The 21,528-nt window shown below is 51.2% G+C and overlaps 1 protein-coding gene across 7 annotated transcripts in view; it reads right to left on the bottom strand.

Moving 5' to 3' along the window:
• Positions 1–21,528, bottom strand: part of ARNT2 (aryl hydrocarbon receptor nuclear translocator 2) — a 144,560-nt gene that overhangs the window by 31,824 nt on the left and 91,208 nt on the right. The window lies entirely within an intron of this gene.

Genomic DNA, 21,528 nt, shown 5'->3' with positions numbered 1-21,528 from the left:
TTCGCTCACCTCACCGGACAGCAGGTCCCGGAACGCAGGTGTTTCTGACGCTGGGCAATGTCAACGCTTCAAAGAACCACCTTGTGTTCCTGCGTCCTCCAGCAACCGGAAGGAAGTGCGCCTGTAGATTCACCCAGAGGACACCCGTCCCAGGGACTGCCGGGTGCGGGGCAGGTGCCGTCCTAGGTTTGGGTGTTGCCAAATTTCCCCCGGGAGGGGCGTCCCGACGAGCATTCCCACAACGTGTCCGAGAGGCCTGCGTCCCCCCAGTCTCGGCCAGCGGAGTGTGCCGTCACGTACGTGTGAGGACCAGTTTTGGACCCTGCCCTTCCGTGAATTATCTGTTCCGTCTCTTCCCCATTTTCCTCCTGGGATTTTGGTCCTTTGACTCTCAATTTTCTCTTGAATGCTTATTTATTTTGGAGAGAGAGAGAGAGAGAGAGTCCAAGCGGGGGGGGGGGGGGGGCAGAGAGGGAGGGAGACACAGAATCCGAAGCGGGATCCAGGCTCCGAGCTGTCAGCACAGAGCCCGAGCCGACGCGGGGCTCGAACTCACGAACGGCGAGATCATGACCTGAGCCGAAGTCGGTCGCTTAACCTACTGAGCTTCCCAGGCGCGCTTCTGCCTCTCAACACTCAAGAGTTCGTCACATATTAAGGGATTAAGTCCTTGTTGTGAATATGGTCTCCTGGTTGGTGCTGTCTTCTGGCTTTGCGTATGGCGACTGAACAACTTTACAGTTTTTATGGAGTCAGATTCATCAATCTTTTCTTTCACCACCATCGTTCTTAAAATACCAGCAGGCTCTTTTATCGAGTTCCAGAAAGCCATTTCCTACACCAAAACTCACCCGTGTTTTCCCCTGATGTTTTCATACTTTCACTTCCTACATTTAGATCCCTAACCTACTGGAAACTATTCTCGTGTGGGGCGTGAGCCACGGGATCTGATCTTATCTCTGTCCGAATGGCTGTCTGTTTGTCCATCCACATTTATTAACAGCGCAGTGATCTAAGATGTTGCCTTTATCCTACGATAAATTCCCATACACCTTTGGCTCTAATTCTGGGCTTTCTCTTCTATTCTACTGGCCAGCGGTCCATTAAGCATCAGTCCTGTGCGATTTTAATTGTAGAGGCGTTACTGTAGGGTTTAGTATCTGGTAAGGCTGTTCCTCTCTTACACTTTTTCAGTGTTTTCTAGGCTATTCTCAAGTATTTACATGAAGCTTAGTACCAACTTACTTCACTCCACAAAATAGCTTGCTGGTGTTCTCATCTGGCCTGCGTTAAATGTATCAATTGACTTCACGAGAACGGACATCTTTGTAATGCGGAGTCACCTTCCTCAAGAACGGGGGGCATTTTCCGATTTGTTTGAGCCTGCTTTTGTGTCTTTGGGGGGTGTTTAAAATTTTCCTCACATGTACTTGTACTCTGTACATTTACTAAAATTATTCCTAAGTCTTTAATCGTCTTCTGTTGCTATTTAAAGGGGGTTCGCTCTACCATTACGACTTCCGTTTATTATTTATGTATACGGGGACTATTGATTTTGTATGTTAGCACCGCGGTGTGCCATTTCACTGAATTGTGCTACTGTTTCAGTTAGCTTTGTGACTGGCCCACTGGGCTTTTGCAGGTGAACTATCCCAGAATTTAAAAGACGTCATTTTTCCTTCTTCACACATTTAGTTGCCTCTGATTCATCTAAGGGAACGGGCTAGTATCTCTTACGACGCTGAAGAGTGGTAGAGAGATCGGGAAGTCCTGCCTTGTTTCTGATCTTACTGGAAATGCCGGAGATTTCTCGATCACATAAGATACCTTCTTAAAAGAGAAGTTATCCCTGAATCACTTTGGTATTCTTGAAAATCTATCTAATGCCTTCATAGGAGACATCTGGATTCTAACATCTGTTACGCACACGGTCGATTACAATATATTGTTTTACTTGAGGTATGTGAAGAAAATGTGCCCTCACACAGACAGGTAGCTGGAGGAGGGAGAAGTTTTTTCTCAGATCCTTGTGGATGTTAATCTTTGATGCTTTCCTAAATCTTGACAAGTGGTTGTTTCTCTTTTTTTTTTTTTTTTTTTAATGTTTATTTATTTTTGAGACATAGAGTGTGAGCGGGGGGGGGGGGGGGGGGGGCAGAGAGAGAGGGAGACAGAATCAGAAGCAGGCTCCAGGCTGTGAGCCATCAGCACAGAGCCCGACACGGGGCTCGAACCCACGAACCGTGCGATCGTGACCTGAGCCGAAGTCGGACACTTAACCAACTGAGCCACGCAGGCGCCCTGACAAGTGGTTGTTTCTTTAAGGTCAACTGCAGTGTAAAAATAAAAAACTGTATCAGCGAGTATTTCAGCATTCTGTTACATTATAACAGATTGGTCTAACACTCTGAATGGGCCTTTTACTGATATATGACTGGAACACAATGTATTGATCACTAGGGAAATACTGGTGCATCAAATCACACAGATCTAAATGTTGCCACATTAGAATACACGATATTTTAAAAATCTGACTTGCTAGTTAATACCATGGCGTATTTCATCAGAAACATTTCTAGGTATTGGTCAAGACCATGGTGGTGGACACAAGTTTCCCAAAATTCACATTCTTACTAGAAAGCTTTAATTGTATCACTGACAGCAAATACTATCATTTTCATTGAGGTGACAGGTTCATTTTAATTTTTTACAAAAACATCTGCCAAATACACACATTTATTTACTTATTTTTTAACGTTTGTTTTTGAGAGACAGAGAGAGAGAGAGAGTGTGTGCGCACGCGTGCATGAAAGCAGGGGGGTGGACAGAAAGAGGGAGACAGAGGATCCCAAGCAGCCTGATGTGGGGCTTGAACTCACGAATCATGAGATCATGACCCGAGCCGAAGTCAGACACTTCACTGACTGAGCCCCCCAGGCGCCCCCCAAATATGCAAGTTTAAATAAACCACAGTTTGTCAGTCATTCTTTCAAGTAAAAAATGGCGTTTCATAAAAAAAAGCAACTTGTTGGGCTCACAACTCAAACAACGGCACATGTGCTTCTCCCGGACACAACCACTATGCTTGGATATGCAGCACAAGTCGCTGTGTGTGTGCGTCCTTCCCATTGCAGGGTCCCATCCGGTCAGTGCTTTTTACAGCCTCATCAAGGACATGCTTACCCGAAACCAGCATTAAAAAAATGTTACACTGTCTTTCACTGCAAGCGTGTGGTGACCACGACGGCGGGTTGGTGGCACTGCCTGGAGGCACGCTGAGGCTCCACAAGTGTCTACCCGCCACGGCCTACGCACCACCCGCGCAAAGCGGACGCAGTTTAAAGGTCCAACCACGTCTCAGTGCCCCGGCGAAAGCCGTCTCAACTCTGCGCGCCTCTGAGCCGGTCTCCGGACGCCCGGGGTCCACGGAGCAGCCCTGACAGCCGCCACTGCACGTGCTGTCACCCCCCCATCCCCCCGGCCTGGGCCTCCCGGCCTCGTCTCCGCTGATCCTCTCCCCCTGCCTCCACTTCTAGCCACACAGTAACCGACCCGAGACCGTCCCCGACTCGCTTTGCCTCTGGAGCTCCAGGCCCTGACTCCACCCGCCTCCTGGGAAGATTCACCCCCGTCTCACGCCGTCAGACTCAACCCTGCCCAAATCCTCCTGCCAACGCCTGTTCCCCTGGTCTCCTCTCCTGCAGAGGCCGGCTGGTGACCTCTCCCCCTTCCCTGTCTGTCCCCTCCCCCTTCTGCGCAGGCGTACATCCCCTCCCCCTTCAGTATACACGTACGTCCCCTCCCCCTTCCTCCTGCGTAAGCATAGTCCCCTCCCCCTTCTGCGCAGGCATACGTCCCCTCCCCCTTCCTCCTAATTACGCATAGTCCCCTCCCCCTTCCACGCAGGCGTACGTCCCCTCCCCCTCCCTGGTATGCGTACGTCCCCTCCCCCTCCCGCGTAAGTGTACGTCCCCTCCCCCTTCCTCCTGCATATGCATAGTCCCCTCCCCCTCCCTGGTATGCGTACGTCCCCTCCCCCTCCCGCGTACGTTCCCGCCCCCTTCCTCCCGCGTACGCGTACATCCGCTCCCCCTTCCATGCCGGCAGAACGCAGGTTTGTTCAGAGGGGGCTGTGTCCACCCCGTTGGAGGTGGCGGTGGTCAGGGACGCAGCTCTGGCCTGTGAGGCGTGAGCGGAAGTCCCTGCGCGAGGCTCTCAGGAAAGAGCCTCCTTTTGGGGAGCCCAAGCGTGATGGTGGAGCCCTCGCAGCCATCCTGAACGCAGGAAGCCACGGCCACACGACAAGGCCTCCAGAGATGGGATGGTCACCGCGTACCTAATGACGGTCTCTTGACTTTTCACCTGCAGGCCCTCGACCTGTCTGCACTCGCCCTTCCGACAGATAAAGGGTATGCGGTCCCCCAAGTTGGCCAAACATCCTTTTGCTTCAATTTAACCGTTCTTCCTTCAAAAATGGCTCAAGTCTCCCTTCCTCCTTGTCACTCCTCTGAATATGCTTCTGGCTGGGGCATTCCCCTGGAAACGGTTTCCCAGGATGCTCTAGGTATGACCCTTGCCACGACCTCGCTTCGTTTATTCTGGACACTATGGAACCTGGGTCCCTGGCACGGAAGGTGGGTCACGCAAGGTGTGAGTCACGCTGACAGCCGTCCACAATACGCTTGCCCACGACTTACACTTCCAGCCAATTTACCTTCCTGCCGGAAACAGCCGGAAACAAACAGATCTAAGAAACAACGGTTTTGGGGGCACGTGGGTGGCTTGGTCGGTTAAACGTCTGCCTCTTGATTTCGGCTCAGGTCATGATCTCGCAGTTTGTGGGTTTGGGGCCCGTGTTGGGCTTTGCACTGACAGCATGGAGCCTGCTTGGGATTCTTTCTTTCTCTCTCTCTCTCTCTCTCTCTCTCTCTCTCCCTCTCTCTCTCCCTCTCCCTCTCTGCCCCTCTCCTGTTCACTCTCTCTCAAAAATAAGTATTAAAAAAAAAAAAGAAACAATGGTGTTCAAGACACTGTATATGAGACAATAAACAAGAATCGTCTGTGAGGTATGGAAAACAAATGTGCCCGACGATCGCTCCAACTTCTCGCCTTAAGAGTCTCCAAGCCGGCAGCTTCAATTTCACAATGTCTACCATCAGATAAAAAATTACCAGGCCTGGAACGAACCAGGAAAATATAACCTATAAATAAGGGAAAAGATCAACCAGGCAGAACAGACCCAGAAGTGACACGGATCTTAGAATTAGCAAACACACTGAAACTGTTTTTATAACTGCATTCCGTATGTTCAAATAGTTAAGTCGAGCCAAGGGAGATATTTTAAAAAGACCCAAAATCAAATTCCTGGAGATGGAAACTATAATGTGTGAGATGAAACGTGTCCTGGATGCATTAATGGCAAAGGAGGGATGTGCTTCAAAGGCACAGCACTGGAAACGATCCCACATTAGAAACAAAACGATTTTTTTGGGAAATGCACACCAGTGTGTGAGCCATGGAAACCTCAAGTGCCCTGATATGTGCACCTGGGGTCTCCAAAGAGAGAGAAGGGAGACAGGAAGGATATTTGAACAACTAATGGCTAAACACTTCAAATTTACTACAAAGTATGAATCTACAGATGCTAGAAGCCTGGCGAACCCCAAGCACAGGAACTATGACAATTTCAGCAGCACACAGCATCACTCGTCGAAAACCAGTGACAAAATCTTCCAAGCATCCAGGGGAAAGGGACACGTTGACCTACAGACAACGAAGGTGCATTTTATAAGAGTCGATTTCTTGACAGAAACAATGCAAGTGTGTGTATTTTAAAGTATCGAGAGAGAGGGGAAAAAAAACCTGTCTACCTAGAAATCTTTACCAAGTGGAAAGGTCTTTCAGGGCGCCTGGGTGGCTCAGTCGGTTAAGCGTCCAACTTTGGCTCAGGTCATGATCCCGTGGTTCGTGGGTTCGAGCCCCCGTGTCGGCTCTGTGTTGACGGCTCGGAGCCTGCTTTGGATTCTGTGTCCCCCTCTCTCTCTGCCCCTCCCCTGCTCATGCTATCTCTCTCTCTCTCTCAAAAAATAAACATTAGAAAATAAAAAAAGAAAGAAAAAAGGAAAGGTCTTTCAAGCTCGAACTATATGCTGCTTAGAAGAAATATATGTTAAGTATAAAGACCTAAGTTCAGGCTTGTTTGAGTCTCATGATGGTTAAACCCTCTTGGGACCCAAGTTCAGGCTTGTTTGAGTCTCATGATGGTTAAACCCTCTTGGGACCCAAGTTCAGGCTTGTTTGAGTCTCATGATGGGTTAAACCCTCTTGGTAGCAAGATCTATATTCTTGGGTTTCACTTCATGGACAGTCTTCTAGGAAGTATGTGCCAGTGACAGAACCTGTCACAGAAGCGAAGGCCACGGAGCCACGCGGGACCTTCCTCTTAGCCCGAGTTACGTCCGATCCGTGTGAGGCCGTGACACGCGGCCGGGGAGAGGCTGCCGCACGCCGCGGTGCTCATGAGGGGCACGGCGCCGGCTGTCGAGGACGAGTTCCAAAACTTACTCGAAAGGATTCACGTCTCACTCGCGATTGCTCAGGCACGCCTTGACCCACAGCCTCACTTGAGCGCGCGCAGAAAGAGGTGCAGGGGCCGTGGGGGTTGTCCGGTGCGCCCTTTAGCCCCCGCTCTCCCGCACCCCCATCGTCTTCCATCGGTTTCGGCCGTCAGTGGCGAAGGCTCCGGGGCCGTGTGACGCACGCCGTTCTTCAGGTGTCACGGACTCAACGCGGTCCCAGCCCTAGTTTTTCCCGCAACTGGCCAAGTGAGCATCTTGGTGAGGTTTGTCCCAAATCAGCGCCTGAGGCCAGGACCTCGGTGCGCACGGTTCCTGTGGGAGGCAAGCCAAGGAGGAGGGCGCGAGGAAGGGAGGGGTGTGGCAGAGGGGGAGCCCAGCCGAGGGTTAGCGCCTCCAGGCTCCGGGCTCTGCTCGCGACTGTGCGAGGTGCCATCCCTTCAGGGAAACCGCTGGTGCGGAAAGTGCTAAGATGCCACACCTCGATGCGGGGCGCTGTCAGCCCGGGCCGGGCCTCAGCTCCCCAGGACCCGTCTGCCGCGGCTGGGGCTGAGACCAGGGCTGGGCGCCCCAGGTGTCCGCGGGAGCGACCCAACATGACCCTCGGTTCCCGACATGCGAAAGGGGCGAACGAGCCCCCCTTGCGGGGACGTCGTGAGGGCCGAAGGAGACCACGTGCGTGAAGCTCCCAGCCCGGGGCCTGGGTACCGGCCGCCTTCTCTCTTCTCTGCCCTCGCTCTCCAGCTGCTGGGCATCGGTGGGCTTGTGGGCAAGGAAGGCAGCGGGCACAGGTGCGTGTCCGCCATACGTGGGGATCAGGACACAGCGCCACTGGCCGGGGGGGGGGGGGGGGAGCGGAGGGGCCTGTGCGAAGGGCGCTGTGGTGTGGCCGGCGTGCAGGGAAGTGGCTTCGGTTCCAGCCTCTGGGGGGACCCCGCAGGGCCAGGCTCTCCCTGGCCGATACCCGACACCATGTACCAGACGTGCTACAATTCGTTCGAGAGTCCGTTCTTCGTCTGACAGGCGCTGACGGAGAACTTTGGCAGAGAGAAAAAATAGCCACAAATTCTCTTCCATGTCCCTTCCACCGAGGGCTGGAGTTGGCTTCCCTTGTGACGACTCTGACCGATAAAACACAGTGGAAGTGATGCCAGACGGCGGCCCCACGCTCGGTGGGGCGGAGGAAAGCTGTCCTTACCGCACCGCGTCTAAGGTCCTCCCCCACACGCTCCGTGAGCACGAGAACATGCTGGTGATTTTATGCCAACCAAGGAAAGGAAACGAGTCCTGGTCAGAAGGGGCGTCAGCCTAGACGGGCGGAGGAGGACGTGGGACGGGGCCCGAGACACCGGTCCGGGACGCAGGCGGACAGGCACGCCTGGGAGAATGTCTTTTGGCCAACCAGGGAAAGTCACGCCGAAATAATTCCTTGGCTTTGCACAAGTGCAGTGCAACCCGCTACGTGAACGGTTTGGGTCTCAACGCGGGCAAGTCGCGGAGGGAACGGGATCCAACGGTGCGTCTGTGAGATTTCCGGAAAGTCTTCAGTAACGCCGACCTTCCTGAAGGGACCAGGTTCTTTAGGGGCCTAGGTCTGAAGGATCTCTCGGGACCCTGGGCTCGGCTCCCCCAGGAAAGGGGCAGCAGTGAGGCCGGCGGGCCAAACGCTTGTCCGGGCGGCCCTGCCACAGCCCCCACGAGCCCGGGTCTGCCCGCCGGTGCACCTGCAGCCACCCCTCCGGTGACTGGGGCCCAGCGGCTGCGGGTGCCCGCGGGAGGCGGGGCGGCTTCAGGGTGGCCCTCCGTTGGGACGCACCTCGGACACGGCGGTCCTGGGCCATCCTCGGGTTACCCTCCACGTATCTGGATGGTCTCTGTTTTCCCCGTGTCGCTTCTGCACTGTCCTCAGGTCCCACGGGATCTCGAAGCACGGCTTTCACTCAGTTCCCAGCAATAGAGAGACACGCATTCCCCACTGAAAACGAGCAAGGGGTCTGAACGTTACTCCAAACAAGAAGACGCCCGAGTGAGTAATGAGCACAAGGAACGACGCTGCCCATCGTGAGCCATTCGGGAAATGCAAGTCAAAACCACCTCGCACCTAGCACGATGACTACAGCTTCGAAAAATGCAATGACAAGTGCTGGTGAAGCTGCGGGGAGATGGGAGCCTCCCACGCCGCCGGCCCGAACGTGAATCGGTGCCAGTGCCTCGGAAAACAGTCTGGCGGCTTCCTCACGAGGCTCAGCACCGAGCTACCATGTGACCACGTCTAGGGGCACGTCCAAGAGCCATGACACAAGCACTTGTGCACGAAGGGTCAGAACAGCACTCCTCACGGGGCCCCCACGAGCGTTAACAGCCCTAACACCTAGCACCTGCTGAGGGGACACACGGGAGGGGGCGAATCGAGACAATGCCATCTTACAACAAGGAGGAAGCCGTGACTCGTGCTGTAGCGTGAACCTCGACAACCGTCGGGCTGAGGGAAAGAAGCCAGACACAGGCATCACGTATGGCACGGGTCTGTGGGAAGCGTCCAGAATAGGGAAGTCCGTGGATCTAGAAAGCGGGTGCCTAGAACTGGGGGGAAAGGGGGGCTAGCTGTCATCGCGTATGGAATGTCTTGTTGCGGTGGCGAAAATATCCTCAAATTCGCGGTGGGGACAGTTGCAAAACTACGCGAATGCACCAAAATCCAAGAGACCGTACACTTTAAATGGGTGAATTTTATGATATCTGCATGATATCTCAATCAAGCTGGTGTATATAAAAAAAAAGATTTTGAAACACAAAGAGGTGGAGCTGAAGGGAATAATAAGCCACTCAAAAGTCCCACCAAAACAGGGGCGCCTGGTGGCTCAGTCGGTTAAGCGTCCGACTTGGGCTCAGGTCATGATCTTGCGGTTCGTGGGTTCGAGCCCCATGTCGGTTCCGTGCTGACAGCTCAGAGCCTGGATCCTGCTTCGGATTCTGTGTCTCCCTCTCTCTCTGCCCCTTCCCCGCTCGTGCTCTGTCTCTCTTTCTCTCTCAAAAATAAATAAACATTAAAAAAAAAAAAAAACAGTCCCACCAAAGCCAAAAAATATCAAAGGTGACAATTTGGTATACTTTTGTCTTCGTGGAGCATATTTAGAAACGATAGAAAAATAAAAGATAAACGTTAAAAATTACCCATAATTACGGGAATAGTCTTTATGCCCTTTACTGTGTATATAATAAAAGGTCTTTTTTTTTTTTCTTTTTCCCTCAAACTGTTTTGTAACCTGCTTTGGAAACTTTAGAACTCACTGGGAAAACCTCTCGATGTGCTGAAACATCTGTTTGTCGTTTTTCCTTTGTACGGACGGACGGTGATTCGTCGGACCCGAACCCTTCGGTCCTTAGCCATTTGGTGGTTCAGCTTTTCGCTCACCTGAGTGATGCCCCCCGCCCCCCGCATCCTTGCAGACAAAGGCTTCTAGCAGATCGAGGACTTCTTTCCTATAGAAGTTCCTAGAAGCGAAACTGCTGGCCCAGAGAACATAAACGGTACTTCGCTATTGGTTATATTTGCTGTTCTCTTATTTCATTTGAATATATATTTATTTTCCATTTGTTCTTTAGGGGACAGCCTGTGCAGACTCTTTGATACCAAAGAGCTCTTGGGGATCTTTTTTTTTTCACGGATTTCCAAACTCTCATTACATGCTAAGAATACACGGGGCTCGTACAAGTTACTTTTTAAGTTTGTTTTCTAAAGAGTATATTTTTTCTTTTTCTTTTAAATGTTAATGTTTACTTACTTTTGAGAGAGAGAGAGAGACAGAGCGTGAGCAGGGGAGGGGCAGAGAGAGAGGGAGACGCAGAATCTGAAGCAGGCTCCAGGCCCCGAGCTGTTAGCACAGGGACCGACTCAGGGCTCAAACCCATGAGCTGTGAAATCATGACCTGAGCCGAGGTGGGACGCTGAACCGACTGAGCCACCCAGATGCCCCTTGACTAATTCTATTTTAATGATTAAGTCCATTCTGTTAAGTAAATGCACATGGGAAATATCCCACCTATGGCTCCAATTCAGATCCTGGAGCCTCCACTTGTCTGGTTAGGTTGTTGGTCTGAAGGCTTTTGAGATTCTCTGCAGAAGAAGAAAATGGTCCTGCTTCCTTCTTAGCATTTAGTGTCGATCCTTCTTCCCTAATTAGGAAAAATCTGACACCTTGCAGAAATGACTGATTCAGCGTATGGCCCCAGAAGATCAAGAAGTTAAATTGAGAATTGCAGGGTCATTTCTCAAGGAAAAGGAATATCTCATCATGGGTTTAGAGAAATGCACACTGTCCTCTGGACATCCTGAAAATGTCACTTTTTAGACCCCTCTGGCTTTGTTTTTTTTACTTAACGTTTATATTTATTTTTGAGAGAGACAGAGCATGAGCGGGGGAGGGGCAGAGAGAGAGAGGGACACAGAATCCGAAGCAGGCTCCAGGCTCTGAGCTGTCAGCACAGAGCCCGACGTGGGGCTCGAACCCACGAACCGTGAGATCAGGACTGAGCCACCCAGGCACCCCAAAAGTATTTTCTTACTGTTTGCACAGAATATTATTAAAGAATAGATCAGTCTTTACCCTGTAATTTTGGCCTTTGGGGTTCATTCTCTGAAATGACCCCTACCAGGGGCGCCTGGGTGGCTCAGTCGGTTGAGCATCAGACTTTGGCTCAGGTCATGATCTCGCGGTCTGTGAGTTCAAGCCCCTCGTTGGGCTCTGTGCTGACAGCTGGGAGCCTGGGGCCTGCTTTGGATTCTGTGTCTCCCTCTCTCTCTGCCCCTCCCCTGCTCGTGCTCTCTCTCTCTCTCAAAAATAAATAAACATTAAAACAAAATTTTTGAAATGACCTCTACCCTACGGTTATGGAAAATATTCACCTATATTTTCATAGAGTACTTTCAAATTTCGTATTTTGTCTTTAATAAATCTGAAACTTATTTTTGATATGCTTGACATCATGTTTTTCCAAATGATTAGTCAGTTGTCCTCAAACTATGTACTGACCAATTTTTTCCTTTTTCCACTAGCCGAAATGCTTCCCCTCATCGCATAGCCCATTTCTAAAAATCCTTGGGTCTCTTTTCGGTCTTTTTCTTCAATAACTTGACTCGTACTTTCGTGGCACATTTGAACTATTCAGGGTTTAACACACATAATTTCATATTTGGTACAGAAATTACTCCCCAGCGGTGTATTGAGATTTTATTAGCTATTTTAATATTTATTGGCCTGTATGAATTTGAGAATTAATTTTCATTTAAAAGAAATCTCAGTGGGGCAACTATTGGAACTGCATCAAATCTCTACACTGGTTTGGAACTAGCTGAAATCGTTATAATGCTAAACCTTTGTCTCAAAGACGATGCAGGATGCTAGTTAGCTAGGTCATTTGTGTCCCTCAGTATTATTTGGTAGTTTAATCCTACACATTTCTTTTTTTAATGTTTATTTTTATTTATCTGGAGAGAGAAAGCAGGGGAGGGACAGAGAAGGAGAGAGAGAATCCCAAGAAGGCCTGTTCTGTCAGTGTAGAGCCCAATGCGGGGCTTGAACCCACAAACTGTGAGGTCATGATCTCAGCTGAAGTCAGACACTTAACTGACTGAGCCCCCAAGGTGTCTCAGTACTCTCACACAGGTCATGTTAATATTTTTAACATGTATGCTGTAATGTTGCTATCTTCATAAATGGGTATTTTTCATATTGTATTTTTCTAACTGGTACTGATTTTTTTTTTCTAGAATTTCCTAAATGGCTCTGTACTCAATCTCCTAAAACATTTTCCGTAGGTTAGATTTGGTTTTTCTGGGAGATCATCACATCCTCTGCAAGTGATGTTAATTTCATCTTACTTTTCTTTCTTTCCTTCCTTTCAAGCAGTAATTGTGGCTTCTTTCCTCTTCTCACGTGATTGCTGGGGGTGGGGGTCTCACAGCAATGCTGTGTGAGGGGGCCGGGGAGCACTGGTCCCTGCAGTGAAGGCCCCGGACCCTTCACTGGGGATGCTTCTGCATCCCGTAAGGTGTTGACGACCGTTTCGTCCATGTTAAGGAAATATGGTTCTTTCATTAGTTTCTAAAGATATCTATTTTTAATATTTGCTAACTGAAATGAATTTCTGTCATATAGCTTTTGTCTTTTGGATAATTAATGACATGAACAGATTTTCTAATGTTAAACCACTCAAGCAACCTTGCAATCATGCATTTGATTTGCTGACCCTTGTATTTAGTGTCTTATATTTACAAATGAAATTGCATTCATACTTTTTTTTTTTTTAATATGCCCTTACCAGTTTTGTATCAAAGTCGTGCTAACTTTAAAAAACAAAGCAGGGGCGCCTGGGTGGCGCAGTCGGTTAAGCGTCCGACTTCAGCCAGGTCATGATCTCGCTGTCTGTGAGTTCGAGCCCCGCGTCAGGCTCTGGGCTGATGGCTCAGAGCCTGGAGCCTGTTTCCGATTCTGTGTCTCCCTCTCTCTCTGCCCCTCCCTGTTCATGCTCTGTCTCTCTATGTCCCAAAAATAAATAAACGTTGAAAAAAAATTTTTTTTTTAAATAAAAAAAATAAAATAAAAAACAAAGCAGTGCACTTTCTATCTCTTCCTATACTCTGGAAGTGTTTAATAATTTGCCCATAAAACCTCCAGGCCTGGTACCATTTAGGGAGCAATTCTTTTTTTAATTTTTTTTTTTCAACGTTTATTTATTTTTGGGACAGAGAGAGACAGAGCATGAACGGGGGAGGGGCAGAGAGAGAGAGGGAGACACAGAATTGGAAACAGGCTCCAGGCTCTGAGCCTTCAGCCCAGAGCCTGACGTGGGGCTCGAACTCACGGACCGCGAGATCATGACCTGGCTGAAGTCGGACGCTTAACCGACTGCGCCACCCAGGCGCCCCTAGGGAGCAATTCTTTATCAGTTTTTTCAATGTCTTGCCTGGCTTTGATCTTTTCTCCTTTTTTAATTCAAATTTAGTGACATATTTTCCCAGAAATTAGCTTTCTTCCTAAAGATTTTAACATGCATAAATCTAAATTACACACGCTATATGTTTGTAAGTTTTTAACCTTTTTCTGATAAATTTCTCCATTCTTAACATCAATTTATTTCCATTCTTTTTATAAAACTAGAATTAGGCTTTCAGAGTTTTTCTCTTCTACACATCTTCACAAAGACCTGTTTATCAATAGGACACGATAGTTTTGTTTTCAGATTTAATTTTTTTCATTTTTATTTCATTACCTCCATCTTCTTACTTAGCTCATGGTAACTTGTTATTCTTTTCCTTGTTCACAGGTTAAATAAGTTCTATTTTCATAAGTTAAATCCTAGTTTTCCCACATTTAATAATAAAAGCATTTCAAATCACAGCTTTATTTTTCCAAGATTTTATTTTTAAGTAATCTCTACACCCAGTGTGGGGCTCGAACCCACAACCCTGAGATCAAGAGTCACATACGCTAATGGGGCACCTGGGTGGCTCAGTCGGTTGGGCATCCGACTTCGGCTCAGGTCATGATCTCACGGGTCGTGAGTTCGAGCCCCGTGTCGGGCTCTGTGCTGACAGCTCAGAGCCTGGAGCTGCTTCGGATTCTGTGTCTCCCTCTCTCTCTACCCCTCCCCCACTCATGCTCTGTCTCTGTCTCAAAAATAATAAACATTAAAAAAATTTTTTTTTTAAAGCGGGCTTTCAAATTTTTTTTTTTCAATGTTTATTTATTTTTGGGACAGAGAGAGACAGAGCATGAACGGGGGAGGGGCAGAGAGAGAGGGAGACACAGAATCGGAAACAGGCTCCAGGCTCTGAGCCATCAGCCCAGAGCCCGACGCGGGGCTCGAACTCACGGACCGCGAGATCGCGACCTGGCTGAAGTCGGACGCTCAACCGACTGCGCCACCCAGGCGCCCCTAAAGTGGGCTTTCAAATAAGACCTATCTGCCGTTGCTGTTTTCGTACTTAGTGTTTTATTGTAAAGTTGCATAAATTCTCTCAGTGGCACTGATTAAAGATTTTAAATAGTGACAGCGGTAAATCTGGGTACCTCCTGGATAGAAACTGCGGGGTGTGTAACTGGGAGATGCAGAGAGAGATTCAGGCACCAAACATTCACCAGGCTTCCCGCCGTGTCCGAAGCCCCGTGCTCTGCAGCTTAAATAACACAGAAATGCGCGTGATGTGGCCCCTGCTCTCCAGGAGCAGCACGTACGCGGGGAAAACAGATGCGAACAAGCTGTCATAACAAGGACAACACGACACAAATAAAGTGGTTTGGAAGTTGTTGGCGGAACGCTGGGGGAGGCTTTAGGGACAAGGGTCTGTGAGAATTGGGTGGGTCAGTGGCGGGACTGGTGGGCACTGTGGACAGAAGGGTCTGGAATGGCGCTGGGGGGATGGTGCGGCGTGGTGCCACGGAAGTCTGGCATAGTTACACACACGTCCAAGCCCTGTGCCCCCAGGCGACAGGGGGTCCCTCATGCAAGGCGGAAGCCTGCAAAAGCACCTCATCCATCTGGGAAGTACCCGTTATCATCTCGGCAAGCAGAACGACATTTCCCCGCTCCCCTCACTGATGTTCCAAAGACCATTCGGTATAGTCTATGCACTCTGCTCTCAGGAAAGGCTTCCAGTCCCCAACTCACAGCCTATTTTATTTCCTCTCACCCGGGATACCAGCAAGTTGGGCTGTTTGATCGTCTCGACCATGAAGGATGACAAACAGCAATTTGTGTCCCCAGATGGGGACAGGATGAAAACAGGCACGTGCAAGGGAACAAGCATCAGCCACCAGCAGGTGGATTTGAGGACAGTGGATCCTATGGACCAAAAAGGAAACAAGCACCGAAACAAACCACCAATAAACAACAGCCACAGGGGAGGCAGCAGTGGGCTGAAAAGCCCTGAGGACATCTTTGAATTGTCACGTGAATTCCTGGCCAGCACTAGAACTCTGTCATAAGAGCTCCGAATCAGCAGAGAGATGAGAGTACGTTCTGTGTGCCTCATCCATTCTGTGCGTGAAAAACAATAAATCAGAAGCTAAACATCAGGCTAGAAGAAAATATCTGCAACATACAATAAACAGAGGATTAATATTTATAATGTTATAAAGACCCTCTCTAAGTGAACGAGGAAAACACATCCCCCGACAGGAAACTGGGCGTACGTCATGAACAAGCAACTCACGGGGAAATGCAGATGGATAGTCAATGCACCAAGGAAAGATGCTCAACTTTGCTAATGAAGAAAACTCAATTTAAAATATGTCCTTTGCCCCCAAACCTATCAGACTGGCAAAACTTACCAGAGCATGGAAACATTCTTGGTAAGAGTGTGGAAAAACGGACACACTGGCCTCCAGCTTCGTAAGGTGAACTTGGTAGTATCTACGAAAAGGGGCTTGGGTCATCACTCTACCAACGCAGAGACTTCCCTGCAGAAACCCACACTCAAGGGTAAAGAATCGCATACAAGGTCATCCCTCAGCCGGAGCCCTAACCTAGAAACGATCTCAGTGCTCTCGTTTGAGGAATGGCCAACGAAATCTGATGCAGCCACTTAAAAGAATGAAAAGAATGGACGAGTGGTGTATGTACCAGCTTGGTACGTACGTATTCATGAAATCTGTGACCCGTTAAAACACGAGCTGTGTCGTAAAATATGTAACATGACCTCCGACCGTTTTCTTACATAGAAAAAGACCTAGAAGATGAAGCACGGGGGTGTTCCCAGTTGGTTCTCAGGCGTAGGACCAGGGTACGAAGGGAGACTTATTTGTAGGCTTTTAAAACCTTTTAAAAATTAAAAAAAAAAAAAAAAATGGATTTGTGGGTGATTTTGACTATATTTTTCAAGATTTTATAGACTTTTTAAATTTCTTTAATGAAGATGGGCTGTTTTGGCAATAGTTGTTTAAAAACTAAAGACAACAGGATAAAAACAAAAGGCAAGCACGTGGTGTCCGATACTTACAATGGTGGGCTTCACACACTTGGGAAGTTTTCTGAGGTGGTACTTGAGAGCCAGGACCATGGGTGCCGTGTGCTTAAATCCAGACATCAGAACTCTACCCCGTGGGGCGCCTGGGGGCTCAGTCGGTTAAATATCCGACTTCGGCTCAGGTCGTGATTTCATAGTTCGTGGGTTCGAGCCCCACGTTGGGCGCTATGCTGATAACTCAGAGCGGAGCCTGCTTCGAATTCTGTGTCTCCCTCTCTCTCTAACCCTCCCCTGCTCATGCTCTGTCTCTCAAAACTAAAAAACACTAAAAACTAAAATAAAATAAGGACTCTACCCTTTGATCCCCAAATTGAGGGAAAACGCACCCGAGATCGTAGGAGTTTAGTTCTAAAACATCTGGCAGAGATGGAACACCCCTTTTCCAGATTAACTGCCCCTAAATCATGAAAATTAACATGCGTCCTCTTTTGCCTAAAAGGCAAGTTGTAAACGAGTATTTTCTGTATAAACTTGGACCGAGAGCTTTCCAATAAATCATAACCTGCAAACAAAGCACTAAATCCAATAAATCATAACCTGCAAACAAAGCACTGGCCGGTAAGGGGCTGTGACACTAACGCCCCACGGAGGTGCAGCGGGGACATCGATCGGGAGGAAGGAGTCGGGGGCACATCGGCCACCCCTCTCCAGGCCTCCACCTCTCCACAGGCCTCCCGGGCCCCCGGCCACGTGAGGCCGAGTCCCTGACAGGGCGGGGTTTCCACGGACAGCAGTGGGCTGTTTTCCAAGGGAAGAACAGGAACACTGAACCCCCGGTCCTCCGCACGCCCGCGCAGGGGGGACTTCACTGCGATTTCCAGCTCTCGGTTGTGACAAGTTCACAGCTACAGGCACACGTCCCACTAGCTGGCTTCTAGAATCGAAACCCCCAGTGGCGCAGAAGGGAGCTATGGCCGGCAGTCTGTCTGTCCCCGTGCCTGCCTAGGGCTGTGCTCTCACCGCCTCCCCAAAGCACTGCTGCCTTGGGCACCCGAGGGCCCCCCCCGCCACGGCCGTGACCTGCCCCCCGGCCGGCTGTCACCCTCCACCCACCACTTCCTGCTCCGTTTTCTTCCCCACGAACGTCAGGCCCCGTTGCCTCCACTCACCTTCTCGAACTGAGCTCCTTCCACTCAGTCCTTAGAAATGATTCTTTGCCACCCAAGCCCGTGGCCACCTGCCTCTGGCAGGCTCTGTGACCCGGCCGCCTCCAGGACCCTCTGCCCCGTGACCACCGCCCCAGCAGGGGCTGCTCCTTCCTCCAATGGCCCCTGACTGTGGACACCCCCCCCCCACCCAGCTGCCCCCCCACAACCGTCCTCCTGCCGCAGCTCTGCAGCCCTCTGCGCACATCCACGCCCGCCCCTCCCCTGCCACCCATCCTGGCCGGGCTCCACCCTGCACCCCCTGAAAGTGTGGCCCCCACCCGATGTCAAGCCCCCCTTCAAAAAACCTACAAGGCCCCCAACTTGGGGGCCGTTCGCTCCATCTGTGGGAGCGCATCTCCAAACTGGTTCCGGCAGCTCGCACCCGGAAAACCTGGCCCGTGGGAAGCGGGGGACGATGCGAAGGGCAGATACTCGAGACAGAAGAACGAAGAACTTTCCGCCCCAGGCTGGCTGAGCTCCACTGTCTCTCCTCACCCTTCGGAGGGCGGCCCATGGCCTGCCCGTGGCGCAGAAGGCACGTGTGTCCTTCCGGGGGCATATTTCAGGGGGCGGCGGCTGAGCACTGGGGTCACCCCTGGACACGGGGAGGCACGCGCTCTCTTTGTATCCAGAATGCTGGTCAGCCTCCCAGCGAGGTCACCGAGCGGCAAACCTGCCCCCGGGAAAGAAGGCCTTCAAGGGAGTGTGGTCACCATGGCTGACACCAGCTTCGACAGGAGACAAGTCTTTGGGAACAGAGTGGTCTTGCTGGGGACAAAGGCCCCCCAGCGGTGGTGACAGGAGTCCTGACTTGGGAATCTGAGGTCCACCCCGTACTGACTGCAAAGCGCCCAGCCTCTCAGAGCCTCAGAAGACGGGACCATGACAGTTGTGATCTGTACAACGGGAAGTGCAGGGGCACAGGGCGATGAAGCGTGAAGGGAGCATGGGGCAACGCAGTATGTATTAAGCATCTGGCACAGTGCCCAGCATGGGCAACTGGATACAACCGGCTCTCACCCTCACTGTGACACGGAAAGTGCCATCCCTAGACTGGTCACAGAGGCGGCCTCATGCGGTGGCTGGGCTCTGCCGGGCTGCAGGCGTCCCTCTGGAGGGCCTGGGCTGCGGTTAAGGGCAGGGGAGAGACACCGGGGTCAGCGGAGACACGGCCTTGCGGGGCTTCTTCTGCAGACAGGGCTGGCCCGAGGTGAGCTCAAGGTTCTCCTTGGCTCTGACATTCCAGGGGTCCAAACGCCAGGTCACAGTTCAGCCACGCAGTCAGCCAGGTTCGACGCACTGTCTGAGCTGGTCCTCAGCGCCGGACTCCCCTGGGGGTTTAGCGGCGCGTGAGGCCCGGCTCCCGCCCTCAAGGAGCCGCCTGGCCGGTGGGGGGCACAGAGAGCCAGAGCACCGCACAGAGAGGGGCACAGGGCTGCGAGGAGGCCAGAGGCCAGGCCTGGAGGAAGGGTGTCGGGAAGGGACGCCTCCTGGCAGGACCCGCAGCGCTGAGCAAAGTGGGTTTTAAAAGGAACAGGATAACTCCAACCATTTTAACAGATTTCAGGAGTTCCCTACTCGGTTTCACAAACTCAGCTTGCCTTACGTTCGATCACCTCTCTTTCGGAAACCCGCTTCGCTAATGCCAGGTCTAAATAAATCCCGACTAATACAAACAACAGCATGAATGACACGTAACTGGAAACTTCTGCTTGGGGCAAAACTCAGCAGCGGCCAGAAATGTGTCTTCATTTCTTACCCGGGGTTGCACTGACCCCGCGCAGATGCTCATGGAAAGTTGGCCTGTTTTTCGGTAACGCTGGGTGGAGCCTGTCCTGGGACCCACATCCTCACATGTGAATTAAGACATAGTTCTGCACCCTGCCAAACGCGGGGGGAGAAAACAACCACCTTCTGCTGCAAGCAATTCAGGCCACTTGTTTGCAGCACACTTCCCAAATACTCCCCGAGGAATACTAATAAGTTTTAGGCAAAAAAAAAAAAAAAAAAAAAAGTTTCCCTGGCCAAACACATTTGGGAAGCATAGTTTAAACAGAGATAAAGGCGTTTCATCAGGGCTTCTCAGAGACTTCGGTTTGCACCTCTGGGATATGCTTCCCTACGAGGGAAAAACAGGACGTGAAATTTCCCAAGTCACTGACCACAGAGCGTTTTCTTCACGGAGCCTCTCTGGGGACACACGATCTCGGAAGATACTTGGGAAAATGCTGAATGTCAGCGTTCCTGCTGGTGACTCTGAAGAAACGGGCCCTCCGCTTCGCAAAGTGGAGCTCTGAAGCTCAAAAGAGGAAACTGCAACCACTTGACTAACCACCCCGGCCTCCCAAATCACCGTGGAAAGGACCAGAACCTGAGCCGGGAGAAGCGTGCGTCAGCATCAGAAAGCAGCAGGGTTCCCATGAGCAGACGGGCAGGCGTGAGCAGACCTGTGTGTGTGTGGTTTGGGCCAGACCACCAAGGGGAGAGCTGAGCAAGACACAAGTCTCCGTACAGGAAGGCTAAGGTCACCTGGGGTGCGTGTGGGAGGCCCCCGATACGGCCAACCTACAAGCTTCGAGCTATGGCGGCCGGAGACAAGTGTGGAATGGGGGAAGTCATGAGGGAGAGCCAGCCTTGAACCCACACCTCCCAGAAGGCATCAGGGCGCCCCCTCTGGGCTGTTTGTGACTTCAGTCTCCTTCTGTCCCCACCCTGTCGTCGGGTGCAGACAAACGGACCCCCGGTCAGGTATTGGCAAAGGGAAGCACCGCTCGTCTGCCCTGGTCGGGCCTGACAGGCCATCCCGGAACCCACACGGTCAGCGATGGGACCGGCCTCCGGCCTCGACAGTGGATGCCCGCCTAGCGGCCTCTGGAAGGCGAGCCCCGTGGGAAAATCACAAGCATGTGAGAAAGAGGAGACTGAGTGAACGAATCGCAGCTCATGTTCCCACTAAAGAAAAAAAGTTAGTTTACAAAAAAAGGAGGGGGATCCCCTAAATTTACCGTATTTACAAAAAAGACACAGCTTTAATTCAACAAGCATTGAGCTCACGTGAAATGTACCACAACAGAGCTTTTGCAAAATTAAATGGGAATCACAGAGAGGGGATTAGGACTGAGACACCCCGCCAGAATGTGGAAGAAGGGGATAAAGAAACCAGGGGAAGCAGGAGGGGGCAGACGCGGGAAATCGACGTGGCCGTAGGTGTGAGCAGGGCAGGCCGGGAAGCCGCAGCGACCTGGAAAATCTAGACGAGCCCCCCACGGTGAAGACAGAGTGGGGGGGGGTGGTTGTCAGCCAGGAGGGCCCATGCAGCACCAGTTACAATTAATGAAAACAGACTGAGTGAAAGTCTTGAATTCCAGGGATAACTACAAATGTCACAGCGGGAGAAAAGGGAAGCAGGCCGCCCAGAACAGAAGCCCGTCTCGGGCCCCTTGAGGCAGGGAGCCCCGCGACCCGCGAGTTCCCAGGAGCAGCCACGTCGAGGGCTTGTGAATGGTGCCCCCACTCCCCCTTCTTGAAGAGGCCTGTTAGGGGTCACCGTGGCACTGAGGCAGGACATACGATGACGGAGGGAACCCGGTCTGGGGGGGACGAGGGTGAGCAGAGCAGTCACGGGGGGCCGAGCAAGGGTGGGCGACCGTCCTGAGAGACGATGATGCAAGACAACGACCGAGTACCTGAACTCCGTGCCATGGATCTGCGCACACGTAAGGGGAGCCAATCTCGCGTGACCCTTGAACCCGCGGACTCTGGAGTCGGTCCTGGGCTG

This window comes from Leopardus geoffroyi, chromosome B3 (assembly GCF_018350155.1).
Source record: "Leopardus geoffroyi isolate Oge1 chromosome B3, O.geoffroyi_Oge1_pat1.0, whole genome shotgun sequence".
Classification (NCBI taxonomy): Eukaryota; Metazoa; Chordata; class Mammalia; order Carnivora; family Felidae; genus Leopardus; species Leopardus geoffroyi.
The sequence above is the reverse complement of the archived record's forward strand: the minus strand, read 5'-3'. Positions and strand labels throughout refer to the sequence as shown.